At 46.9% G+C, this 25,348-nt stretch overlaps 1 protein-coding gene across 1 annotated transcript in view; it reads right to left on the minus strand.

Moving 5' to 3' along the window:
• The window catches only part of LPAR2 (lysophosphatidic acid receptor 2), a 174,740-nt gene that overhangs the window by 19,796 nt on the left and 129,596 nt on the right, over positions 1 to 25,348 (minus strand). The window lies entirely within an intron of this gene.

Consider the following 25,348-nt stretch of genomic DNA (forward strand, 5'->3'; position numbering starts at 1 on the left):
AAAAAACAAAGGCATGCCGCATTGGCATTAGTGGAAACAAGAGAGCGCAAGTAAGAACAATCAGCTTGAATAAATAAGTTCAAAAACCCATGTAGAAAAGGTAATAGGGTTATTTTCAATATAACCAAAATCTCTTACTGAGAATTAGTATATCGCTTACAATTAGTGAACTTTAATGTTTATGCACAAACACTTTGGAAGCTGAAATGTCTAGCTGGTAACATCCATTGGTACTGGGAAGTGTAGTCTTGGCACACAAAGGACACCCAAAAGAAATGTGCTTTCTTGAAATGATCTGAATTTTGGCGGTTTGGATTCCCGTCCTCGCTGTGCCCACCAGCACTTCTCACAGTCCCAGAGTCATAAAGCACCATATCACTTAATTCCAAGGAGACACTCGCTTGCCCCTTAAAAACAGCTCTGACTACTTCTGCCCCATATCGTTCCCATCAGCACCACTCTCTTCTGCATTCACCAATTAATAATGACCAGGTGCCCCAAACTGCCTGTGACGTCGCTCACTGAAAGTGTATTATTTCCAAACAGTGAATGAATGAAAATAGATTTATAACGCGCTGAACTCAGCCCAATGGGCATCAAGGCGCCTAACATAATATATTAAATGACCAGGAGATGCTTAATGATAGGCTTTCCTAAAATACCAGGTCTTAAGAGCTCTCTTAAAGAGGGGCAGAGATGAAAGGGCCTTGAGCTCACAGGGGAGGGCATTCCAGAGTCGAGGGGCCACTGATGCAAAGGCTCTTCCTCCCCATTTTGTCTTTTTAGTGCGAGGGGTTACAAGGAGGTTCTGTTGTGAGGATCTGAGGCATCTGCTGGGTACATAGTTGGAAAGCAGAGATCCCAGGCCGTCGGCCGGTCCTGCCCTAAGAGCCTTATGAACTAAGCAAGTGATTTTAAAAGAAATTCGTTGCTCAATGTGTAGCCAGTGAAGGTTCTTTCTGGCTAGTGTAGCGGAAGCAGAGCAAGGAAGGTCCAACACAAATCTCGCCGCTGCATTCTGTGTTACTTGCAGGCGCTGTACCAGTCCCTTGTTAATCTCGGTGTACAGCGCATTGCAGTAATCCAATCGCGATCCTACCAGTGCTACTACTGTTTGTTTTCTTGCCTGCGGGGATAAATAGTGAGCGATTCGGCTGAGGATTTTTAAGACTCCCCAGCAGGTAGCTACAGTTCTGTTGATCTGTAGGGTCATTGCCAGCTCGGTGTCAAAAATGACCCCCAGGTTCCTTGCCGACTGTGAAGGAGTCGGACAGGTTCCCAGTGATGGCGGCCACCTTTCACTCGACCAGGCATCCCTGTCCTTTCCGAAGATCAGCACCTCAGTCTTGTCGCCATTCAGCTTCAGGGAATTAAGCGTCATCCAATCGGCGACCGATTGCATGCAACTCCTGAAATTGAACGCTGAGGTGCTGACCGACCGGGACAGGGACACCATGATCTGAGTGTCGTCTGCATACGACACTACCTCCATCCCCTGAGCTCTTGCTAGTCTAGCAAGTGGGGACACGTAGATGTTGAATAGGGTCTGACTTAAGGCCGACCCTTGTGGCACCCCACATTGCAAGGACTTTACAGGGGAGAGGTATTTGCCCAGTTGAACCCTCTGCTCTCTAAGCTCTAGAAAGGAGGATAGAAGGTTAAGGGCAGGCCCCTCCACCCCCAGTCGAGATGTTAGGACTGAGGGAGATAGGGTGTCGAATGAAGCGGTCAGATCCAGTAAAACCAGCAGCGTGGTCTGTCCTTTGTCCACATTCATCCTGATGTTATTGGTCACTACAGTGAGTGCGGGCTCCGTGCTATGTAGTTTTCTGAAACCATGTTGGGTCTGATCAAGGAATCCAGAGGAGTCCAGGAAAGCAGACAGGTGAAGGTTCTGGTGCATCTCAAGCATTTTGGCCGGGGCAGGTAGTAAAGAGATTGGTCTGAAGTTTTTTAACACTGTAGGATCCAGAGAGGATTTCTTCAGTAACGTGAGGTGCCTCTAGTTCACATGCATCGAATGGATCTGGCATCAGGGGGCATGGCACTTCACCTGGGGCAGGACCATGAATAACCCTATCTGTGAAAGTCCCAGCAGACACCAGTCCTCGGAGGCCGTGTGCCCCTTGGGGCACGAACTGCACCTACCTTGGCAGAAAATACTACTTCTTCCAGATTCCTAGGTTCCTTCTAGCTCCTAGGTTTCCTAAATGTTCTTACTGGGAGCCAGCCTTCCAAAGTCACTACAAGTATGGTGCAGAATTTTGCAAGTATTGTGCTGGTACTGCCAAAAAGTGCTATATCTTCTAAACCTCAAACTGTATATGTGTTGGAGTTTACTGAAGCACACTTTAAGAAAGTCAAAGAGTAGGACATTGCTACAGTTAGTGCTGACGCAGGTAAAAAAAGGTGTTCTCATTAGGCCAGCCATCGTTTGTCGGTGTAAAAAATGAAACCATGGCAAACATCAGCGACAGCTACTAAGAGGCAAGCTATGCAAAATCCCCCGTTAATTCTAGCGGATAATCTCGGTGGTATTTGCACAACGATGGGATTACCTCTCGTCTACAAGTCGCGAGGGCTGAAATTTAGCCAACATGTGCTTCTGGAGTTACATTTCTTAAAAAGCACACAGACTGCTAAAATGGAGATAAACTATAATCCCAGCTTTAACTTCACAAGAAAACAATTTAGTTACACAAACTCCAGGTTTTTATTTGTCCAATTTCTTGCTGTTTCATCCACTTGAGATGGAGAGTGTTGCAGAAAGAGCCATTCTCAGAAATCCCTTTTAATCACCTGGTACACTGCAGTGCTGGGGGCCTTGGGGAGAAGAGGAGGCCACGCTTATTAGCCGCCTCCCTAGGGGAGCAATAAGTCATCATGTTTACAAACTCTAGCCTCTCTTCAGTATCCACTAACGTCATTGCAAAGGCACAGGCAGAAAACAAAGACAGGGCTTAGGGACCAGCACCTGTAAGCTGCCATCTGTATTTAGCTTGGCGGGAAATTCCCAGTGCAAACAACAAAAACCCTATTTGCTCATTCGGGTGAGAGAAAAGACTGCTTCATAAGACATCCTGCACAGCAGTGAGAAAGAGGAGCTTCTAGCATCGCCCATCAGGAATCCCTAGAGATGGGGATGAAGGACGGGATAAAGACAGCTTATTTTTGTCTTTTCGTCCTTTAAGAATGCAAAGGAATGGCTTCAGTATTTCTATCTAAGCTATAGCATCCCCTGCCGTATATTATAAGGATGCTGTACGTCACCTAGGAGTTTCTTCATAAGGTCATGTAGCTCTGATGTGACATGCGATATTATTTTAAGGTATGGCAGAGGGAATTTTATTTCTTCTAATAGGTTATCACACCATCAATTTTCTCGCAAATGCCTTAAATCCGTGGGCTTTTGTTCCTGCGTGTGAAAGAGTTGGTATGGTTGCAGACAAGAAGAATATAAGCAGACTCTGTAGTGCGGCTTAGAGATATTTGTTGCAAAAACATGGCAATCAGTTTAATGCAAATCTTTCTTTGTTGTAATGAACTATGTGCAAAAAATGAAAGTTTCTATACATTTTGCTGATCAATGTTCACTTTAGAAAAACAAACCATGAGAACAAAATACTTGTTGCTTAAATAGCAGCTTTAATGATGGTCCATATCCTGCCTTTATCTTGGTTGCAGGCTCTGGCAGCAGGCAATGTGACATCAGAACTCGACTGTAATAAGCGAATTCATTTGAACTGTTACTCCATTTTCCTATTACAGACACAACTATAATAACGGAATTAGAGACAAGCTTCTATACTGGGATTGTAGGCATCCATGTATTATATACATATTATGTTTTTATATCACATGACAGGACCCGGATCTTTGTAATGACTCTGAGCAAACTGCATTTTATTTTGGAGAGCCCATCACAATATGATCCAGCTACATGCAAGGGATTGACTTATCTGCATTTAAAGCCTTGCAAAAGCTTCCAAGGGGCCGAAACACGTTGAAGTAGAAAATAAAGGAAAAAAGTCTGAGCAAATTACAGCACAGGACTGATTTGTGAAACATTTTGTAATTTTATGAATATAAAACACTGTTCTGTAATACTGAAACATTTACATCTGTGAATTCTGCATCTTAAATGCACGATATTATGGCTTCTAATTTAGGGTGTTGATGCTCTTTTTACATATTGGTTTACTTTGTTCTTGGATTCTCTTTATCCCCAGAGGTCAGAGTTGCAAGACACCACTCACAAACAACTAGAAACCATTAGCCAATAAGCACCCAATACCGTGGCATTTTCTCCAATCAATAATGTTCAACAGAGCGTCAGACAAAGCTGTGTGGCAGCCTTGGAGCTACAGTCTGGAGGAAGTAATGAAAGAAAACATGTGGAATGCACCAAGTGGCTGCCCTGTGGATTGCACCAATGATACCTGGCTCTGAAAACTGATTAACACTAGCACAAACAAAATTCTGGCTACTGCACAATATCTATTGGACACCAGCCCATCTGGCGACTTTAGGGCTCAGAGAAAACGACCTTTGCTATAACTGTGACAAGGAGAAGTGTGGCCTTTCACACCTACTGTACCACTGTTCCAAGGTCAGAGAATTCTGGGCTAAAATCTTCAATTTCATAAACAAAACACTGATCTACAATCAAACCAGAATTTGACTCCCTCACAACTGCATTCCTAACCACTGAGCTAGACTCACAACAAGACAGAGACCTAGTGGGCTTGCTAATCACAGCGGCAGTAAAAATAGTCCTCACCAGATGGAAAGACACCTCCAAGGCAACGTTCAAGGGCTGGCTCAACTGGGTGACATACCTAAGGGGGGCTGACACAACCACCCTCCAACAATCACCATGGAAGCAACCGCACAGGGGCATGTGGGAGGCCCTAGACAAATAGCTGGACACTTATGATCCGCCATAAACAATACCAACACATATCGACGAGCCGGAGTACAGCATACCCCCATTTTAGGGAGCCGAGACAATGGTAAGAATAGCAAACTTCTTGTTCTTTTCTTCTTACTTTTTTTTTCTTTCTCCCTTCTTTCCTTCTTCACACCTCCCCCCTACCTGATAAGGGGACAATTGGATAAGGGGGTCAACCTTGCACGGAAAAATCTGTAAAGTAGCGCCACACAAATCAGCGAGCCATGGCTGAAACCCTGTAACGAGTTTTCCAAGAGAAGTGTATGTTTTATGTGTATGATTATGTGTATGTAAAAACAATAAAAAACTCATTGAAATAAAAAAAAAACTGCACTGGCTCAGATGGAGAGGACAGTCTGAGATGCTCTTAGGAGAGGAGTTACTCCTTGTTTATATTTGAAGAGTACCATTAAAATGGATAACTGCATGCAACACTTAACATTAAATGCTGCAGTATCAAGTGCAATATAGAAGCAAGCTTTAGAAAATTATTAGTAGCCTCATAAGATTATAATGATTATTAAATGTACAACCTTGTTTTATACACATGTGACAAGAGAGGCACACCTAGAATGGGACCTTCCCTTCCTAGATGACAGTGCCAGGTTGATTTACGGTTTCATTTTTCCTACCCAGACAGCACCTCAGTAGCCTCATGATTTCAACACTGTCAGGGATTCATTATGCTTCTGAGCAGGATGAACCACAAAAGAAGGTAGGGAGGGAGTGCTCCTGGGTAATATGGAAGTCTGGTGCTGCTTCCAGAATATTACTTTGCTCCTGTTAAACAGGACATGTGGCTACGATTGACATTTTGGCTCTTAAACATACAGCAGGTAAACACAAAGTCTTTTAGGTAACCAATTAATTGGCACTGCTTGAGAGTTCACAGAGTGTTTTAGGCTCTATGGCTTGTAGGTAAGATAGAAAGACTGAGACATGGCTCTTAATTTAATTTAACGTGCTGCCTCCAGAAGGCAACAGAGAGCCTCAATCGAAGGGAGTACACAGCGGCAGCCCCTTCATTAGGGCGGAGTAGCACCCCCACTCCGCCACCCACAACTAAAAAGATAGTAAAACAGGGTTCTAACGGGGTTCTGACTCTGACGAGTCTAGGGGGCGGGTCCAGGGGATGATAATTTGGTGGCAGAGTGGTAGTGCACTCCCTTGTCCTTTCACTGCGCATGAGGTGTTTGGACGGCCATTTCAGGCCAGCCAAACATCTCATGCGCAGTGAAGCTTTCTCCAGCTCCAGCAGCGTTGCTGGAGAAAGCAAGCACAGGCTTCTCAGTCTGTTTGGGAGCGCAAAGTCATAGCGCTCAGGCCAATCCTAACCCTGCTTTCCTGCAGTATTATGATTGGCTGCAGTGCAGTCTGGGAGCCTGTCCCAGAAGCAGGAAGAGTGAGATGGAGTGGACGGCGGTGGCGATCAGGTTAGTTTATTTTTTATTTTGTCCCCCCCCACCTCTCCTCCCAGCTCCCTCTTCCGGCCCGCCACGCCACTTTGGCAGCGGACGCGCTGCGACTGGAAGCACATGATGTTATTTTCAGAGTCTCCACCTCTTAAGCTCTGCCACAGTTTGCATTTGCTGAAGGTAAACTGATGTTTGTGGCAAGAGTTAAAGATAAATGCTGTTATCTACTATTAAGAATAATTTGATACAAATATGAAGCATTGTGACTAAAGACCAGTACCATGATCTAGACATGATGATGCAATGAGATCCATTACTTGAACTACAGGTTAGGAGAGAGAAGTAGCGCTCTGGGTCTTACTGAGGAAAGGGCAGAAAACATCAAGGCCAGGAGAGTGATCATCGCCTCTGAAGCCACCCAGCAAGCCCATGATCAAATCCCATCTCTAGATAGAGAGCTAGGGCCCATACTCTGTGACTAGAGCGAGGTAAACACTATTAATTGGAGTGTGTGCAATGGAGGAGAATTTTGGTGTTGTTGGATTTAATATTGAAATGTAATAGATGTCCACCAAAGTTTCACCCCTACAGCTGAAAACATATCTTGCTTGCATCCTTCTTAAGACTTGAGAGGATTTGTGCACCATCTGAGTACATACAGGATCCTGCACCGTAGCATCACGTGGGGGCAATAAATATCAAAGGTACCAAAGGAACTGAAAGGTGGAAGAGCAAAACCCTGGGATTTTGACAGAAGACTCAAAGGTGCAAATGCCATCTCTTGGTGGCAGTTAGCTAGAGAGGAAATCACGTAGGTCAGAGCAGTACCTTTGATACTAGGCATCTCCAACTTTTGGAGGAATAAAGAGTGATCAACAGCGCTGAATGCACCTAAAAGATCTAACCTCATGTCCTACTAAGATCATCAGTCACATAGACGGGTCACCTACTAATACTCCTTCCAGGATGGAAGCCCATCTGAAATGATTCTCCTTTAAACTTTCAAATGCAGTCCTTCTGGCAGCCATCTATAAAGTATACATGAAAAGAAATGGCTAAGAGTGGAGGCTTGGACAAGGCAGTGGGGATACTCCTCTAGGCATTGGAGACTCCACCTATTTCAAACTGTGCTGACCTGCTGTTGCTTTCTAAGCAGCCCAGTAAAACAGTACATTTAATTTCATTCAGTCCAATAGCATGCAGGCATGTGCCTCAAATTTCCGGCTCATTCAAATTTGTATCTGAGAATTCTTAAGGATTCTGACAACGCAACTCTCACCTCGATATGCATTCTCAGAGTGACGGTATTCTGAAGAACCAAATTCGCTCGGTTTTTAAGTGTTCTATACACTGCTGCCCTATGTTTATGTACATACCACAGCATAGATACCCGCTCTGCTTCCTGTAGTCGCTTCTACCGGAAGGAAATAATTACAGTAAACGCAAAATGGACATCAGTGAACTGTGGGCAGCCCAGAGATGCTAAGAGCAGAGAAATGAGCCAGAGTCTCAAAGGGTGCTGGGAGAGAATTCGTGAAAATACAAACACCACCGACTCACAGAGGCGTGAAAGAAACAACCCATTATAAGAACCTTCTCCACACAGGAGCAGCTTTTAGTGGAGTGTGTTGGTGAGAATTCTCTGCCTCAGCTGGTACTATCTCCCCTTCCAACATTCATAGCCCTCAGGAGCATCAAAGAAATTGATTTATTTTTGCAATAGAATCAAATAAGAGGTAGTCATGGCTAGAGTAACATCCCACTCACCTCAGAACCGCAAAACATACTCTGTATCTCCTTAAATCCTTCACCTTTGCAATTTACACTCCAATCACAGTCAATATTGGAAAGGATACACAACTCTAACAATTGGGACAGCAAACAAAAAAATCCCTCCACCGCGTTGTATTGGACCATAAAGGTAGAGATAGGAGAGTGGAGTGTACAATTAGCTGCAACTATTTAAGTGTGTTTTTTTAGGGTCGAGCCTGAGAGAGCATTTTTTTTTTTTTTTTTTTTTTTTTTTTTTCTTTTTTTTATATCCTCATTTTGCGAATGAATGTATACGGATTACAATAGAGAACTTTAAGACTTCCACTTTTATTCCTTCACTCTTTTCTCATATTTTCCGGCCACATAGAGTACCCCTTTGGTGGAACTGTCATGTTATAGTCCTCCTGTATCCTTTACCATATTCAATAATTCATGGCGGCAAGGAAGGAGAGCTAGCCTTTTTTGGCTACTCGATGGAAATTATTCCCATCTGAATTATTGTCACCGCTTTAATCATCGGACAAGTTGTTTTAATCAAATTTCTCTTGTATATTAATTAGTATAGTAGTTTTCCCAAATTTCCCAAAAGTTAAATTTTTTGGAGAGTTTCCCCTTTCTATCTAATTTGTTAATGGTAATAATGGAATTAAGCCAATCTCCATGCAGCGGAGGCGTTGGCTTTATCCAGTTCAGACAAATCTCTCTTCTGGCAAGAAGTATCAAGACAAATAATAAATTTTCTTGTTTTTTGGTTAACCTCTCGTTACTTACATTTAGCTCAGTGCATATCCCAAAAATAATTAATGTTGTACTTACATTTAGGTTTGTTCCCAATGTCCGACATATCGTGTTACCTACTTCCTGCCAGAAGGGTTCTAGTCGTGGACATCTGTGAAACATATGTATGTCGTCCGCCTTCTCTAGTCCACACTTGGGGCAGGATTTTATACTTGCTCCTTTGAATTTTGACAGTTTATTTGGTGTCCAATATGCCCTATGCAGTGTGAATAAGTGGTTTCGCTTTAAACGTGCTGGTTTAATGATATTCCAAACTTTTTCACAGGATTTCTTCCATAAGCTATCGAGGTCTGAGTCTATGATGCTTTTACTCCAAGTCGATTCCGATAATGAAACGTCATCATCTCTTGGCGTGATTATAGCCCAGTACCATATAGAGATTTCCTTTTTTATTGGGGAGGTCTTCATGATCTCTTTCTCTATTTCTACATTTCCCGTTTTTTTCTCCAACAGGGAGCTTGCCCAGCTTGTAAGTTGATAATATTTAAATTTTGAAAGGGTCCCTTTAGTGGTTTCTGTAAGTTGTTCCCATGATACTATTGAGTTCTCTGTCATCAGTTGTCCCCATTTGTTGATTCCTGCCGTTCTTAGAGGAGTTGCTAGGGCGTCTTTTAGGCATTCAGGTGTGCCTGGTGAGTCCCATATAGGGGCAGCATAACTATAGTAAGGAATGTTTAATGCGCTTCTTACTTGATACCAGAGTTTTGCCATATTTTTTAGTATCTTTAATTTTATTTTTTTAAAGAATTTGGGATGTCCAAATTTAAACAGGAAATGGTCAACTTTATTTGTTAGTATTTGGAGATATTGAGGGTAAAAAACATAGCTGTTCACCAATGATCTTACATTCTTAAATTGAAAAGCTCTATAGTATTCCATAATATCTGGACTGGCTATTCCACCTTGTAGTTTCCTTCTTCTCATTTTGTTCCAGGCAATCCTTGAGCCTTTTGACGCCCATATGAAAGTCGTTATATCTCCTTGTATTTTTTTCAACTGGTTATTTTTAAACTCCAATGGTATGACATTAAAAAGGTAGGTAAATTTAGGAAGGATCGACATTTTCACCAAATTAGATCTTCCTATCATGTTTAAAGGTAGCTTATCCCATACCTTCAGAAGCTTTTTCATTTCTAACGAGATCTTACTCAAATTTATTTCGGGGATTTTTTCGAGATCTTTTACTAAAATTATACCCAAGTATTTTAGTTTATCCTTTGTGTATTGGTTATTTTGTTGTGTATTCCAGCTCATTGATTCAGTTTTTGATTCATTTATTAAATATCCAGATACCTTCCCAAACTCTGAAATTACCTTGTTTATTGCTGAGGAGGAGTTTTGATAATTCCCTGTAAAAATCATTAAATCGTCCGCATATAAGGCCACTTTTTTGATCCAATCCTGATGTTTAAAAGGGATTATTGATTCGTTGTTTCTTAATGTGGCTGCCAAAGGTTCAATATATAGATTAAAGAGCAAGGGAGACAAAGGACACCCTTGTCTTGTTCCTCTTTGAATTATAAAATTATTAGTTAGATTCCCATTAACTAGGATTTTTGCTCTCGGGGTTCTATAAGTCTCAGATATTAGTTGACTAAAGTTTTGACCCAGATTATATTTATTGATAAGTCTGTTTAGAAAAGACCAGTTAACTCGATCGAACGCTTTAGCAGCGTCAAAAGTTATTATTGTGAGGGGTATTTTTTCACTGGTAGCTAAGTCAACTGCTGCAAAAAGTTCGTGGGTTAGGTTAAATATTTGCCTCTCTTTTATAAAGCCCTTTTGGTCTGGATGTATCAAGTTTGGCATTACCCGAGCTAATCTGTCTGCTATTATTTTTGTGAAAATTTTATAATCACAGTTTAGTAGGGATATGGGTCTATAAGACTCACAGGCTGTGGGGTTTTTTCCTGGTTTTAGAATAAGACTTATAATGGCATCATGCCAGGTATCCGGGGTTTTTTCTTTATCCCTATATATTTTGTTTAGTAAACTTGTTAGAGGGGGGGTTATAGTTTCTTTTAATGCTGAGTATAGTTCATTTGGAAGAGCGTCAGGCCCAGCAGCTTTCCCTTTTTTCAAAGATTTCAGGACTGATTTTACTTCTTCCATTGTAATTTCTGCGTTTAGTTCTTCTTTTTCCAGGTCTGATAATCTCGGCAAATTTAGAGAATCCAGATATTCTTCTAATTGCTCTGGAGTAGAGGAGGAATCTTCCATATATAGATTTGAAAAAAATTTTTCAAATTCCTGCTTGATTTCTGACTCTTCCGACGATGTCCCAGGCTGATTGCTTAATTGTATTTTGTCTATTTTGTTTCTAGTCTGTTCCGTTTTAGTTTTCCAGGCCAGTAATTTTCCGCATCCCTCACCGTACTCGTGGGTGGCAAGTTTACTAGCTTCCCATTTAGTTCTAACTCTGTCTTCGAGGTAATCTGCTAGCTTCCCTCTTAAATCTTTTCTTTCCTTTTCCAATGTGTTTCTTGTTTCGGGATTCGGTTCTATGTTGATTCGTACGTCTAATTGACTTATACTCTCTTCCTTTTCTTTAATCTCTTGCTTGGTAATTTTTGCTCTGTGGGCCCCCAGGCTTATAAGTTTGCCTCTGATGGTTGCTTTGTAGGCATCCCAGGTAATTTGCTCTGAGGTACCTACTTTATTATCCTCAAAAAAGTTTGCTGAGGTTATGTTCAGATCTTCCCTTATTTTTGGGTCCAGAAAGAGAGTGCGATCTATTGTCCATCTAAATTGAGATTTCTTTATTTCAAAGTGCACTGTTATTTGAACCGCTGAGTGGTCAGACAAATGTTCGGGCAAATGCTCCAGAGTTTTGATGCTTCTATGAAAGTCTTTGCTGATCAGAAAATAGTCAATTCTGGACTTGTGTCCTAATTTTTTGTTATGTAGGGTAAATGGGTGCTCCTTTTTCCCTTTCTCTCTCCACATATCGATCAGTTCTAAGTCTCTTTTATAAATATTAAGCCATTCTCTCATTTTTGGTAAATTTGATTGCCTTCCTGGAGGGGCTCTATCTAATTTAGGATCTATCATAATGTTAAAATCGCCCCCGAGCAGAATTGGGTCGGATGTTGTTAATAGCTCTGAGTATAAGTTTTGTAGAGGGTTTGAGTCATCAATATTTGGACCGTAGTATCCCGCTATTATTAGATTACTTCCATATATCTTCACTCTTGCTACAGCCCATCTGCCTTTGCTGTCTACTGTTTTCTGTATAATTCTTGCATTAAGTGTTTTTTTAAAGAGTATTGCAACTCCCTTTATATTGCAATTTTGGTTTGTACAGACGTAAGAATCTATCCAGTTCAGTGACTTTATTATATGTACCCATTCTTGGCTTAAGAGATGGGTCTCTTGCAGAATGATGACTTCACTATCCACTAATCTTAAATATTCAAAGATTCTCCTCCGTCTACTCGGTGTTCTGAGCCCATTTACATTCCATGACAAGATTTTGAAGTCTTTCACTGAATTAGACATGGCCTTTTCTTTCTGTTAAGTTTTTATTCCTGAATTCCATTCTTTTCTCGTTCTCTTGTGTACTCCATTGATTCGTTCTTGAGGATACTTTTTTTTCAGTTTTTTCCCTAGTTTGCTCCCCACCCATGGTGTCTTTTTTACTTGATTTTATATTTTTTCTGTGTTTATCTTCGCCCACCCCGAGGAAGCCTCCCGTCTTTCTTTTGGGCGTTTTGTTCGCCCTGTTCGAGATCCACACTTATCTTTTTTTAAAACGTTACCTATCCTTATATTTATGTTTCAGTGCGTAGCTTAGTCTTAATCTGTTCAATGAGTTCCTCCACCTCACTTGGTTCTCTGATGTTATGCATTTTGTTCTGCCACATGATTCGCAGTGCGGCGGGGAATCTCATTTGGACCGTTGCTCCTAGAGTTTTCAATTCGGCCATATATTGACCTAACTCCCATTGTCTATCTTGTGTGGCTTTTGACATATCCGAACGTATCCTAAAGGTCCAGTTGTCTTTCTTTAGGGAGCTGCTTTTTAAACCTTCACTTAGGATTCTCTCTTTTAGAGTGTATGTTTTGAAATTTATTAAAATCCTTCTAGGCGTCTTTCTGTCTCTACTCTTTCTGAACGGGTCTCGGTGTACTCTTTGAATATCGTCACTCAAGTTCAAATCCTTTGTCCATGGAAAGAATTCTTCAAGCAGAGAGATAGAGAAGTTTTTTATGTCCTGCCCTTCTAGATTTTCTGGTACATTTAAAATCCTAAGGTTATTTTTTCTTGCCTGGTTTTCAAGGGATTCCAGTTTTTCTTTGGTGGCTTTATCCGAGCCCCTTAATTTTCTTATCTCTGACTGGTTAGATTCAACTCTTTTATTGAGTGACACCACCTCTGATTCTATTGCAGCCACTCTATCTCCCAGTGAATTCAGCTTTTGTTCTAAGGTCTCGCATACTTCCTGGATCTTGGCCTGATTAGACTCGGATACCAAGAATCTTTCTTTCATCTCTCCTAGAACTTTCTCCATGAAACTCTCCATGAGTTTTCCAGTTTGCTCTAGGAAAGATTGAGGAGGAGGATAGTCTGGGGGACAATTGGATGTACTTGCGGCAGATTCAATTACGGTGGTTCCGGGACGGTTAGGTACATTCTCAGGAGTTTCCGTATTTTCACTTTGTATATTTATATCACTATTTAATTCCGTACTCATTTTCGGATCTTTATCAATCAGGTTTTTGGGAGATTCTCCAATTTGGGGGGGTAGCAGAATGCGAGGGCTTTTCCCCACTATTTGCAAGGGTTGTTGCACTTTAAAGAATGATCTCAGTGAGGGTGTGATCTTAAGTTTGTGTTCAGAGAGGGCTCCTGCTTTGTCTGGTCTTGGTTTGGGTTGACGCTCTGGCTCCCTATTAGTAGAGCTTTTCTTGTATTTTTTCTGAATAGGCAGGGTTACTTGTTTAGGAGGTTGTGTATAACTTCTTTTAGAAAACTGCCTATTTCTAAGGCAGTAGCTTGATATCACTCCTTTTTCAAGTTCCGTTTTCTTCCCCCGATCTTTCCCTTCTGCCTCAAATTTTGTCTTTGAAAATAAATCAAACACTCCTGCTCCACTGCCCTCTAAGCAGTTATCTTTTTCAGCCTCTATCTTATGTTCAACCTGCTGTTCACCTTCCTTACACCCTTCTATTAAATCCAGTGCAATCCTCCCCTGGCTATTTTCATCCCCTCGTACCTGGCTCATGTGGCTGCAGTAGAGGCAGAAACCTGACTTGTCTTCCTTGCTTCTCTCGCTCCACAGCTCAAGCTTCTCACTCTCTGGACGAGAACGCCAAGTATTTTCCAGACACGGGCCGCCTCTTCTCCTGTGGGATTTCCTGCTATCTTGCCTGCTGACGCTCCCTTGACTTCCCCGGCAGTCCTCCCCTCTGTGCCTCCAACACCTCGGCAAATGTTTTGGGTAATCCTGTTTGTTAGCGCTGGTGCCGCTACTGCTGCTACCGCTGCCGTCTTTGCCCCGGAAGTGGAAGCTCACTCTTCCCTGCGCTCTCCGGCAGTTGCGCTGGGCCCCCGAGGCTGCTGCCCATCTGTGTGGAACGTCCGTCGTGGCGTTTAATCTGCACTGCCCAGCTCGGAATCCCCAGGGTCAAGGTTGATGTGAAACCAGGATCAGAGACGGGCCGCGTCAATACCTCGCTACCCCCGTCAATTCCGCCAGGAGCCAGGAGCTGTGTCCGTTCCGTTCCGTTCCGCGGCTCGAAAAATGCCTTTCCCTGGTATTTCTCCTCCTCCTGAGGTATGTCGCTGCTCAATTACTATTGTCAATTGCCGATATCATTATTTTAGGATAGGTTTAATATTCGTGCTTCTCAATCTCATCTGTAAGTGTGGAGCTCCCGACCGAGCTTCCTAGCCGGCCGCCATCTTCCTCCACCCGAAACTAGAAAGAATCGAGCCTGAGAGAGCATGCGCTGCAGAAGCATCTTGCTTGCGAAACACTGTTGCGAACAAAATGGGCTTGGAGCTCGCCCATTGCTTACCATTAGTTGGCTTGCATGGCACTCTTCTTTACAGCCTCGTAATTCGTCAATGCAGACCTCACATCACTTCCCTTCCTCTTGGTAGAGCAGGGACCAACCACTGATGGATTCAACTCAATCAGTGCACGCCCGCTGCTCATGACTTGGCTGAGGTACTATTTTGTTCTTTTTAACTTTTATAGTGCCCTGAAAACAGAGGGCGTGTGACTGGCAAAAATGCACCCAGTAGGACAAACAAAATGAAAAAATGTATTTTCTACAGTTAACTTTCTTTTATTTTGCCAAATTTTCTTTTCCCACTTTACACTCACGTTTTACTTTGATTTTGCTCGTGGGTACTGTTCTCAAAAGATGAGGACTATCTTATTGCAAAGCAACATTGTTTCTTTCTTATGTGTAATTTCAGAAAGTATGCTTTAACACATAATCATTCAGAAAAGGGGGTGGTGATGGACAGAGTATCTGAATTAAACAGAACACTCATACCCAGTCAACAGATCAGGGCTTGATCCATCACCGTTTTTTAGCTCACTGCACCAAGCAAGCCGGGCCGACGACGGCTGAAATGCCAGAAACCGGTCCCAGGAAGCTTGTCTCCTTTCTGGTGAAGAATTGGCTTGGTAGTTTGGTCTGCCCTGTTCCCATGATGTACTGGGCCAGGGACAGACTAATTTGCATATAGCCAGGTTCTGAGCTGGGATGGTGCAGTGAGCTAAATAACGGCGATGGATCAAGCCCTGATCTTTGAACTGGGTAAGAGTGGTCTGCTTAATTCAGACACTCTGTTCATCACCACCCCTTTTTCTGAATCGTTAACACATAATCAAGCAGTACACCCCAATCCAATCTGCCCCACTCCCATAAACGACAATCCACCCACCTCACCCCACACCAATCCGCCCACTCAATCCAATCTACACCAGACCAATCCAATCAATCCACTCCAATCCTCTCAACCCACCCCACTCCAATATGCCCCCCTCCAATCTGCTCCATAGCAATTCGCCCTACCTCAACCCAAAACAATTTACCCCATTCCATTCTTTCACATTCCAATCTGCCCCGCTCCAGTCCAAAGCAATCCGGCATCCGCTCCAATCCAAAGCATTCCACCCCAGCTTCAATCCTAAACAGTCCGCCCCAGCTCCAATCCCAAGCATTCCGTCCGCTCCAATCCTAAGCATTCCGCCTGCTCCAATCCAAAGCATTCCCGCCCACTCCAATCCTAAGCATTCCCACCCACTCCAATCCTAAGCATTCCCGCCTCGCTCCAATCCTAAGCAATCCCACCCCGCTCCAATCCTAAGCATTCCGCCCCACTCCAATCTGCCCCACTCCAACCCACCGCCCCACTCTAATCTGCCACCCCACTCCAATCAGCCGCCCCATTCCAATCCAAAACAAGCTGCCCCATTCTAATCCAAAACAATCTGCCCCACTCCAATCTGCTCCATAGCAATTCGCCCTACCTCAACCCAAAACAATTTACCCCATTCCATTCTTTCACACTCAATCTGCCCCACTCCAACCCGCCGCCCCACTCCAACCCGCCTCCCCACTCCAATCCAAAACAAACTACCCCATTCTAATCCAAAACAATCTGCCCCACTCCAATCCAAAACAATCTGCCCCACTCCAATCCAAAACAATCTGCCCCACTCCAATCCAAAACAATCTGCCCCACTCCAATCCAAAACAATCTGCCCCACTCCAATCCAAAACAATCTGCCCCACTCCAATCCAAAACAATCTGCCCTACTCCAATCCAAAACAATCTGCCCTACTCCAATCCAAAACAATCTGCCCCCCTCCAATCCAAAACAATCTGTCCCCCTCCAATCCAAAATAATCTGCCCCACTCCAATCCAAAGCAATCTGCCCACTCCAACCTGCCACACACCAATCTGGTCCTCATTGATCCAAAACCATCTGCCCCACTCCGATCCAAAACCACCTGCCCCACTCCGATCCAAAACCATCTGCCCCACTCTGATCCAAAACCATCTGCCCCACTCTGATCCAAAACCATCTGCCCCACTCTGATCCAAAACCATCTGCCCCACTCTGATCCAAAACCATCTGCCCCACACCGATCCAAAACCATCTGCTCCACTCCGAACCAAAACCATCTGCCCCACTCTGATCCAAAACCATCTGCCCCACTCTGATCCAAAACCATCTGCCCCACTCCGATCCAAAACCATCTGCCCCACTCCGATCCAAAACCATCTGCCCCACTCCGATCCAAAACCATCTGCCCCACTCCGATCCAAAACCATCTGTCCCACTCAACCCAATCTACCCCACACAAATCCAATCCAGCCAAATCAAATCTATGCAACTCCAGTCCACCCTACCCCACAACACCCCACTCCAATCCAACCCACCCACTCCAATCCAATCCACCCACCACAATCCATTCCACCTCAATCCAATCTAGTTTACCCCAATCCACCTCAATCTGATCCATCCAATCCAAAACCATCTGCCCCCCTCCGATCCAAAACCATCTGCCCCACTCCGATCCAAAACCATCTGCCCCACTCCGATCCAAAACCATCTGCCCCACTCCGATCTAAAACCATCTGCCCCACTCCAACCTGCCACACACCAATTTGGTCCTCACCGATCCAAAACCATCTGCCCCACTCCGATCCAAAACCATCTGCCCCACTCCGATCCAAAACCATCTGCATCACTCCAATCCAAAACCATCTGCCCCACTCCAATCCAAAACCATCTGCCCCACGCCAATCCAAAACCATCTGCCCCACTCCAAATCCAAAACCATCCGCCCCACTCCAACCTGCCATACACCAATCTGGTCCTCACTGATCCAAAACCATCTGCCCCACTCCGATCCAAAACCATCTGCCCCACTCAACCCAATCTACCCCACATAAATCCAATCAACACACAAATCCAATCCAGCCAAATCAAATCTATGCAACTCCAGTCCACCCTACCCCACCACACCCCACTCCAATCCACCTACGCCAATCCATTTCACCTCAATCCAATCTAGTTTACCCCAATCCACCTCAATCTAATCCATCCCAATCCAATCCGCCCCACTGCAGTTCAATCTACTCTACTCCAATTCACCCCAGCCCACCTCAATCCTATCTACACCACTACAGTCCACCCCACCCCAGTTAACTTCATCCCACACATTTCAATCCACCACACTCCAATCCAATCCACCCCATTTACAGCCAATCGACAGCCGTCCACTTCAATCTACCCCTTCCACTCTCATTCACCCCACTCCAAACCACCCTACTCCAATCCGCCTCACCCCAATCCAATCCACCCACCTCAAACCAATCTAATCCACTCCACTCCAATCCACCTCACCACATTTCAATCCACCCCAATCCAATCCACACCTTCCAGTACACCCACGCCAAACACCTCACTCCACTCAATCTAAACCCGTCCAATCCACATCAATCTACTTCAAACCAATCCACCCCACTACCTCAATCCACTCCAATCCTATTCCACCCCACTCCAATCTAAGCCACTCCACTCTACAACACTGTACTCTACGACACTCTCTGCCATTGAACCACTTAACTCTACCCCCCTCTACTCAACTCTACAACACTCTACTTCTATCTACTCCACGCCAATCTACTCTACACCAACAAATCCAGTCTACGACACTCTACTCCGCCCATGCCACTCTAGGACATTCCCTGCCACTTTTAGCCATGCTGAACAGCAGCCAGACTGGTGTACAACATGGCAAAAAACATATTGCTAAACCAATAGCTCTTCTATAATAGGTGAGACCTACTGGCTTTGCCGATGCTTGTTTATATTTCCATTCCTCAGTTTTCAGGCGAAAGGCTGGATCTGACTCACATGCGCCATGAATCATCAAGTTAGACACGTGGCCACGTGAGTGCGGCGAGGGATCACCTACTGCCCACGGCAATGTAACCACAGCCAGTGGCTGCCAGGGCAGATACCTGCTCGCTGACCTCAAAACTGGGCAGCGCGGCGCCAGTGCCCCGACCAGGTAAGTCGCATGGATCGCAGTGGCAGCAGTGAATTACAGCAGCGTCTTTGAAGTAACACTGCTATGGCGAGTCTTAACTTGCTGAAATGCAAATGCACTGAATATTTGTGCTAAAAAAATAAAAAAACGTCCTTCCAGTAGTTCTGGAATGCAGACGAAGCTCTTGTAAGTAATACCATCCGGAATTCCTCCCCAGACAAGTTATGCAATGATCACCTTACACAAAAGACCCGCTTCTGCCCAGTGCGTAAAACAAGGACGAGCAGGTTCAGGGCATCAAAGAGGGCATTCAACACCCCAGTACTGGAAGGAGAGCATGCAACCCCAGTAGAGTCCGGAGGGGGTACACCCCAGTACTGCAAAGAGGGCATGCGACACCACGGCAGACAGGTAGGGATGCAACCTCAACAAACCCAATGCAGATAGAAGGGTATGCAACCCCAAAACAAACTAGGAGGGAACATAACCCTATGACAACCAGGAGGAAAGGCAACCCCAGAGCCACCAAACACACAACATAAACAAACCTTCCTTCGGAACTCATTCTGCAGAATCCAAGGCTTCATGAACCTCCAAGATGCCCCTGGCGCATGGTGTCCAGCCCTCCAAGCCACCTCTGGAGCATGGCGTCCAGCTCTCCAAGCCACCCCTGGAGCATGGCGTCCAGCTCTACAAGCCCCCCCTGGCGCATGGCGTCCAGCTCTACAAGCCACCTCTGGAGCATGGAGTCCAGCTCTACAAGCCACCTCTGGAGCATGGTGTCCAGCTCTCCAAGCCACCTCTGGAGCATGGCGTCCAGCTCTCCAAGCCACCCCTGGAGCATGGCGTCCAGCTCTACAAGCCACCCCTGGCGCATGGCGTCCAGCTCTACAAGCCACCTCTGGAGCATGGAGTCCAGCTCTACAAGCCACCCCTGGAGAATGGAGTCCAGCTCTAAAAGCCACCTCTGGAGCATGGTGTCCAGCTCTACAAGCCACCCCTGGCGCATGGCGTCCAGCTCTACAAGCCACCCCTGGAGAATGGAGTCCAGCTCTACAAGCCACCTCTGGAGCATGGTGTCCAGCTCTCCAAGCCACCCCTGGAGAATGGAGTCCAGCTCTACAAGCCACCTCTGGAGCATGGTTTCCAGCTCTACAAGCCACCTCTGGAGCATGGGGTCCAGCTCTACAAGCCACCCCTGGAGAATGGAGTCCAGCTCTCCAAGCCACCCCTGGAGAATGGAGTCCAGCTCTACAAGCCACCTCTGGAGCATGGTGTCCAGCTCTACAAGCCACCCCTGGAGAATGGAGTCCAGCTCTCCAAGCCACCTCTGGAGAATTGAGTCCAGCTCTACAAGCCACCTCTGGAGCATGGTGTCCAGCTCTACAAGCCACCCCTGGAGAATGGAGTCCAGCTCTCCAAGCCACCTCTGGAGCATGGTGTCCAGCTCTCCAAGACACCCCGGGAGCATGGCGTCCAGCTCCCCAAACCACCCCTGGAGCATGGAGTCCAGCTCTACAAGCCACCTCTGGAGCATGGAGTCCAGCTCTACAAGCCACCCCTGGAGCATGGCGTCCAGCTCTACAAGCCACCCCTGGAGCATGGCGTGCAGCTCTCCAAGCCACCCCTGGAGAATGGAGTCCAGCTCTCCAAGCCACCTCTGGAGCATGGTGTCCAGCTTTACAAGCCACCCCTGGAGAATGGAGTCCAGCTCTCCAAGCCACCTCTGGAGCATGGAGTCCAGCTCTACAAGCCACCTCTGGAGCATGGAGTCCAGCTCTACAAGCCACCTCTGGAGCATGGGGTCCAGCTCTACATGCCACCTCTGGAGAATGGAGTCCAGCTCTCCAAGCCACCTCTGGAGCATGGTGTCCAGCTCTACAAGCCACCCCTGGAGAATGGAGTCCGGCTCTCCAAGCCACCCCTGGAGAATGGAGTCCAGCTCTACAAGCCACCTCTGGAGCATGGTGTCCAGCTCTACAAGCCACCCCTGGAGAATGGAGTCCAGCTCTCCAAGCCACCCCTGGAGAATGGAGTCCAGCTCTACAAGCCACCTCTGGAGCATGGTGTCCAGCTCTACAAGCCACCCCTGGAGAATGGAGTCCAGCTCTCCAAGCCACCTCTGGAGCATGGTGTCCAGCTCTCCAAGACACCCCGGGAGCATGGCGTCCAGCTCCCCAAACCACCCCTGGAGTATGGAGTCCAGCTCTACAAGCCACCTCTGGAGCATGGAGTCCAGCTCTACAAGCCACCCCTGGAGCATGGCGTCCAGCTCTCCAAGCCACCCCTGGAGCATGGTGTCCAGCTCTCCAAGCCACCCCTGGAGCATGGCGTCCAGCTCTCCAAGCCACCCCTGGAGCATGGCGTCCAGCTCTCTAAGCCACCCCTGGAGCATGGCGTGCAGCTCTACAAGCCACCCCTGGAGCATGGCGTCCAGCTCTCTAAGCCACCCCTGGAGCATGGCGTGCAGCTCTACAAGCCACCCCTGGAGCATGGCGTGCAGCTCTACAAGCCACCCCTGGAGCATGGCGTCCAGCTCTACAAGCCACCTCTGGAGCATGGTGTCCAGCTCTACAAGCCACCCCTGGAGAATGGAGTCCAGCTCTCCAAGCCACCTCTGGAGCATGGCGTCCAGCTCTCTAAGCCACCCCTGGAGCATGGCGTGCAGCTCTACAAGCCACCCCTGGAGCATGGCGTCCAGCTCTACAAGCCACCCCTGGAGCATGGCGTCCAGCTCTACAAGCCACCACTGGAGCATGGAGTCCAGCTCTCCAAGCCACCCCTGGAGCATGGCGTCCAGCTCCCCAAACCACCCCTGGAGCATGGCGCTCAGCTCTCCAAGCCACCCCTGGAGAATGGAGTCCAGCTCTACAAGCCACCTCTGGAGCATGGAGTCCAGCTCTCCAAACCACCCCTGGAGCATGGCGTCCAGCTCTCCAAGCCACCTCTGGAGCATGGCGCTCAGCTCTCCAAGCCACCCCTGGAGAATGGAGTCCAGCTCTACAAGCCACCTCTGGAGCATGGCGTCCAGCTCTCCAAGCCACCCCTGGAGCATGATAGCCAACTATCCAAGCCACCCCTGGAGCATGGCGTCCAGCTATCCAAGCCACCCCTGGAGCATGGCATCTAGCTCTCCAAGCCACCACTGGCGCATGGCGTCCAGCTCTCCAAGCCACCCCAGGAGCATGGCGTCTAGCTCTCCAAGCCACCTCTGGAGCATGGCGTCCAGCTCTCCAAGCCACCCCTGGAGCATGATAGCCAGCTATCCAAGCCACCCCTGGAGCATGATAGCCAGCTATCCAAGCCACCCCTGGAGCATGATAGCCAGCTATCCAAGCCACCCCTGGAGCATGATAGCCAGCTATCCAAGCCACCCCTGGAGCATGGCGTCCAGCTCTCCAAGCCACCCCTGGAGCATGGCGTCTAGCTCTCCAAGCCACCTCTGGAGCATGGCGTCCAGCTCTCCAAGCCACCCCTGGAGCATGATAGCCAGCTATCCAAGCCACCCCTGGAGCATGGCGTCCAGCTCTCTAAGCCACCCCTGGAGCATGGCGTCTAGCTCTCCAAGCCACCTCTGGAGCATGGCGTCCAGCTCTCCAAGCCACCCCTGGAGCATGATAGCCAGCTATCCAAGCCACCCCTGGAGCATGGCGTCCAGCTATCCAAGCCACCCCTGGAGCATGGCGTCCAGCTATCCAAGCCACCCCTAGAGCATGGCGTCTAGCTCTCCAAGCCACCACTGGCGCATGGCGTCCAGCTCTCCAAGCCACCCCTGGAGCATGGCGTCTAGCTCTCCAAGCCACCCCTGGAGCATGGCGTCCAGCTATCCAAGCCACCCCTAGAGCATGGCATCTAGCTCTCCAAGCCACCACTGGCGCATGGCGTCCAGCTCTACAAGCCACCTCTGGAGCATGGCGTCCAGCTCTCCAAGCCACCCCTGGAGCATGATAGCCAGCTATCCAAGCCACCCCTAGAGCATGGCGTCTAGCTCTCCAAGCCACCACTGGCGCATGGCGTCCAGCTCTACAAGCCACCTCTGGAGCATGGCGTCCAGCTATCCAAGCCACCCCTGGAGCATGGCGTCTAGCTCTCCAAGCCACCACTGGCGCATGGCGTCCAGCTCTACAAGCCACCCCTGGAGCATGGCGTCCAGCTCTCCAAGCCACCTCTGGAGCATGGCGTCCAGCTCCCCAAGCCACCCCTGGAGCATGATAGCCAGCTATCCAAGCCACCCCTGGAGCATGGCGTCCAGCTATCCAAGCCACCCCTGGAGCATGGCGTCTAGCTCTCCAAGCCACCATTGGCGCATGGCGTCCAGCTCTACAAGCCACCTCTGGAGCATGGCGTCCAGCTCTCCAAGCCACCCCTGGAGCATGATAGCCAGCTATCCAAGCCACCCCTGGAGCATGGCGTCCAGCTATCCAAGCCACCCCTGGAGCATGGCGTCTAGCTCTCCAAGCCACCACTGGCGCATGGCGTCCAGCTCTACAAGCCACCCCTGGAGCATGATAGCCAGCTATCCAAGCCACCCCTGGAGCATGGCGTCTAGCTCTCCAAGCCACCACTGGCGCATGGCGTCCAGCTCTACAAGCCACCCCTGGAGCATGGTGTCCAGCTCTACAAGCCACCCCTGGAGCATGGCGTCCAGCTCTACAAGTCACCCCTGGAGCACGGCGTCCAGCTCTACAAGCCACCCCTGGAGCATGGCGTCCTGCTCTCCAAGTCACCACTGAATTATTATGTCCAGCTCTCCAAGCAAATTCTGCAGAACATCAGTGGTCAGGCGAGGGGTAGCTAAGAGACCAGTGATCCAGATGGAACTATGTTTTCAATCACAGCTTCTCAGTAGAGAGGCTCAATAATATAAATATGTGTGCAAAATATGTTAAACAAAATGCTGCCAAGAGGTGATGGTTATGTGCAGGAGCATTTCCATCCTGATGGAGCAGAGTCACAGTTTACCAGTAGGAGTCTCTCCCACTCCTAGACCTACGACAGAACCAGGTTACAAAACAGTAACTGGGCCAGGGTAAGAAGCCTCACCTCACACCCGGAAGTCTCACCTCACATGACAATGTGTGACATCAAAGTCCACCCTCATACTTGTTAATTCCATCTCCAAGCACAGGCAACAACAACTCACAAGACAAGTCATTCATACCTTTGTCAAGACGGCAGTGTCCTCACTCTCAGTGAGAAATTAAAGAGATAGATTTCATTTTGTGGTCTCCAAAAATAAAAATAAAGAATATCACATAGTTGGGACGTGGAGACAAAACGAGGGAGCGATGAGCATCACAATTAAATGGTTAATTGGTGCTCACTAATATCCAACCAGTATCTCCTGAACAGCCCCAACAGCCAGTACCATGACAACAGATTGTTAGGATAACCCCATGGGATACATGCAGTTCATCTAAATGAGTACCATTCACATAGTCCATGTTTATAGATAAAACCTGGCCTGGATCCTGTCCTGGCGGACACTTCCATCTAAATGGTCGTAGTAATGGGGTTCCAGTGTGCTTACATACCCAAGGGTTTGAGAAAAGATTCACAGGACACAAATACTTATATTCACTGATGCACTCCTGTACCCGTGACATTATTCGAAAACACATTGTAAATGTAAGGCAGGGTCAGCTTAATATGAAAGTGGTCCTTGGACCGGCAAATGTTTTGATGGGCTCTGCATCAGTCAGTTTACAGAGACAGCATGCGACAATTGCATCCCTAAGAGCATTCTTAGTGGCAGGAACAGGAGAGAGTGGCAGCAGGCCCTGGCGCCAACCCCACAGCAGGGATGGGAAGGAACAAACAAGTTGGATGCTTGAGCACTGGTGGCTTTTGACCATATGAAGAATAGAACCCATCGTATGCTAGAACAGGGGTGTCCAAAGTTGGTCCGGGGGGTGTAGGGCCATGACAGATTTTCAGGCTAAACACATAAGATACATTTTATAACCAAGACTATAAATGGAATTCAAATACATAGATCAAGGTTATCCTTAAAGTGTGGTGTGGTTTCGGCCTTCTTGGACCACTGTTGTGCACCCATGCGCTAGCGGAGAATAAAGAACACAGTTGAGCATTCGTAACACCGCTGATGGACTGGGTCCCATGCCTTGATGGCAAACAATGTGCACTACATCAAAATGATTTTGACGCCATTCTTTTATGGACTGCACATTATGTAAAGATCAATAGCGTATTTGTTTATGTCATATCTATTTGAATATCTATGGTTGCTGATGGGCCTCTTTCTTATTACAGCTACCCCTGACGAAAGGCTCACTGTCCGAAATGCAGTGGGTGAATGTCAGTATGGATAGCCAGGGTATAAAGTGAATTCTAACATCTTGTAGGAAAAGGCCAGGATGGGCA

The sequence above is a fragment of the Lissotriton vulgaris genome, chromosome 1_1 (genome assembly GCF_964263255.1).
Source record: "Lissotriton vulgaris chromosome 1_1, aLisVul1.2, whole genome shotgun sequence".
Taxonomy (NCBI): domain Eukaryota; kingdom Metazoa; phylum Chordata; class Amphibia; order Caudata; family Salamandridae; genus Lissotriton; species Lissotriton vulgaris.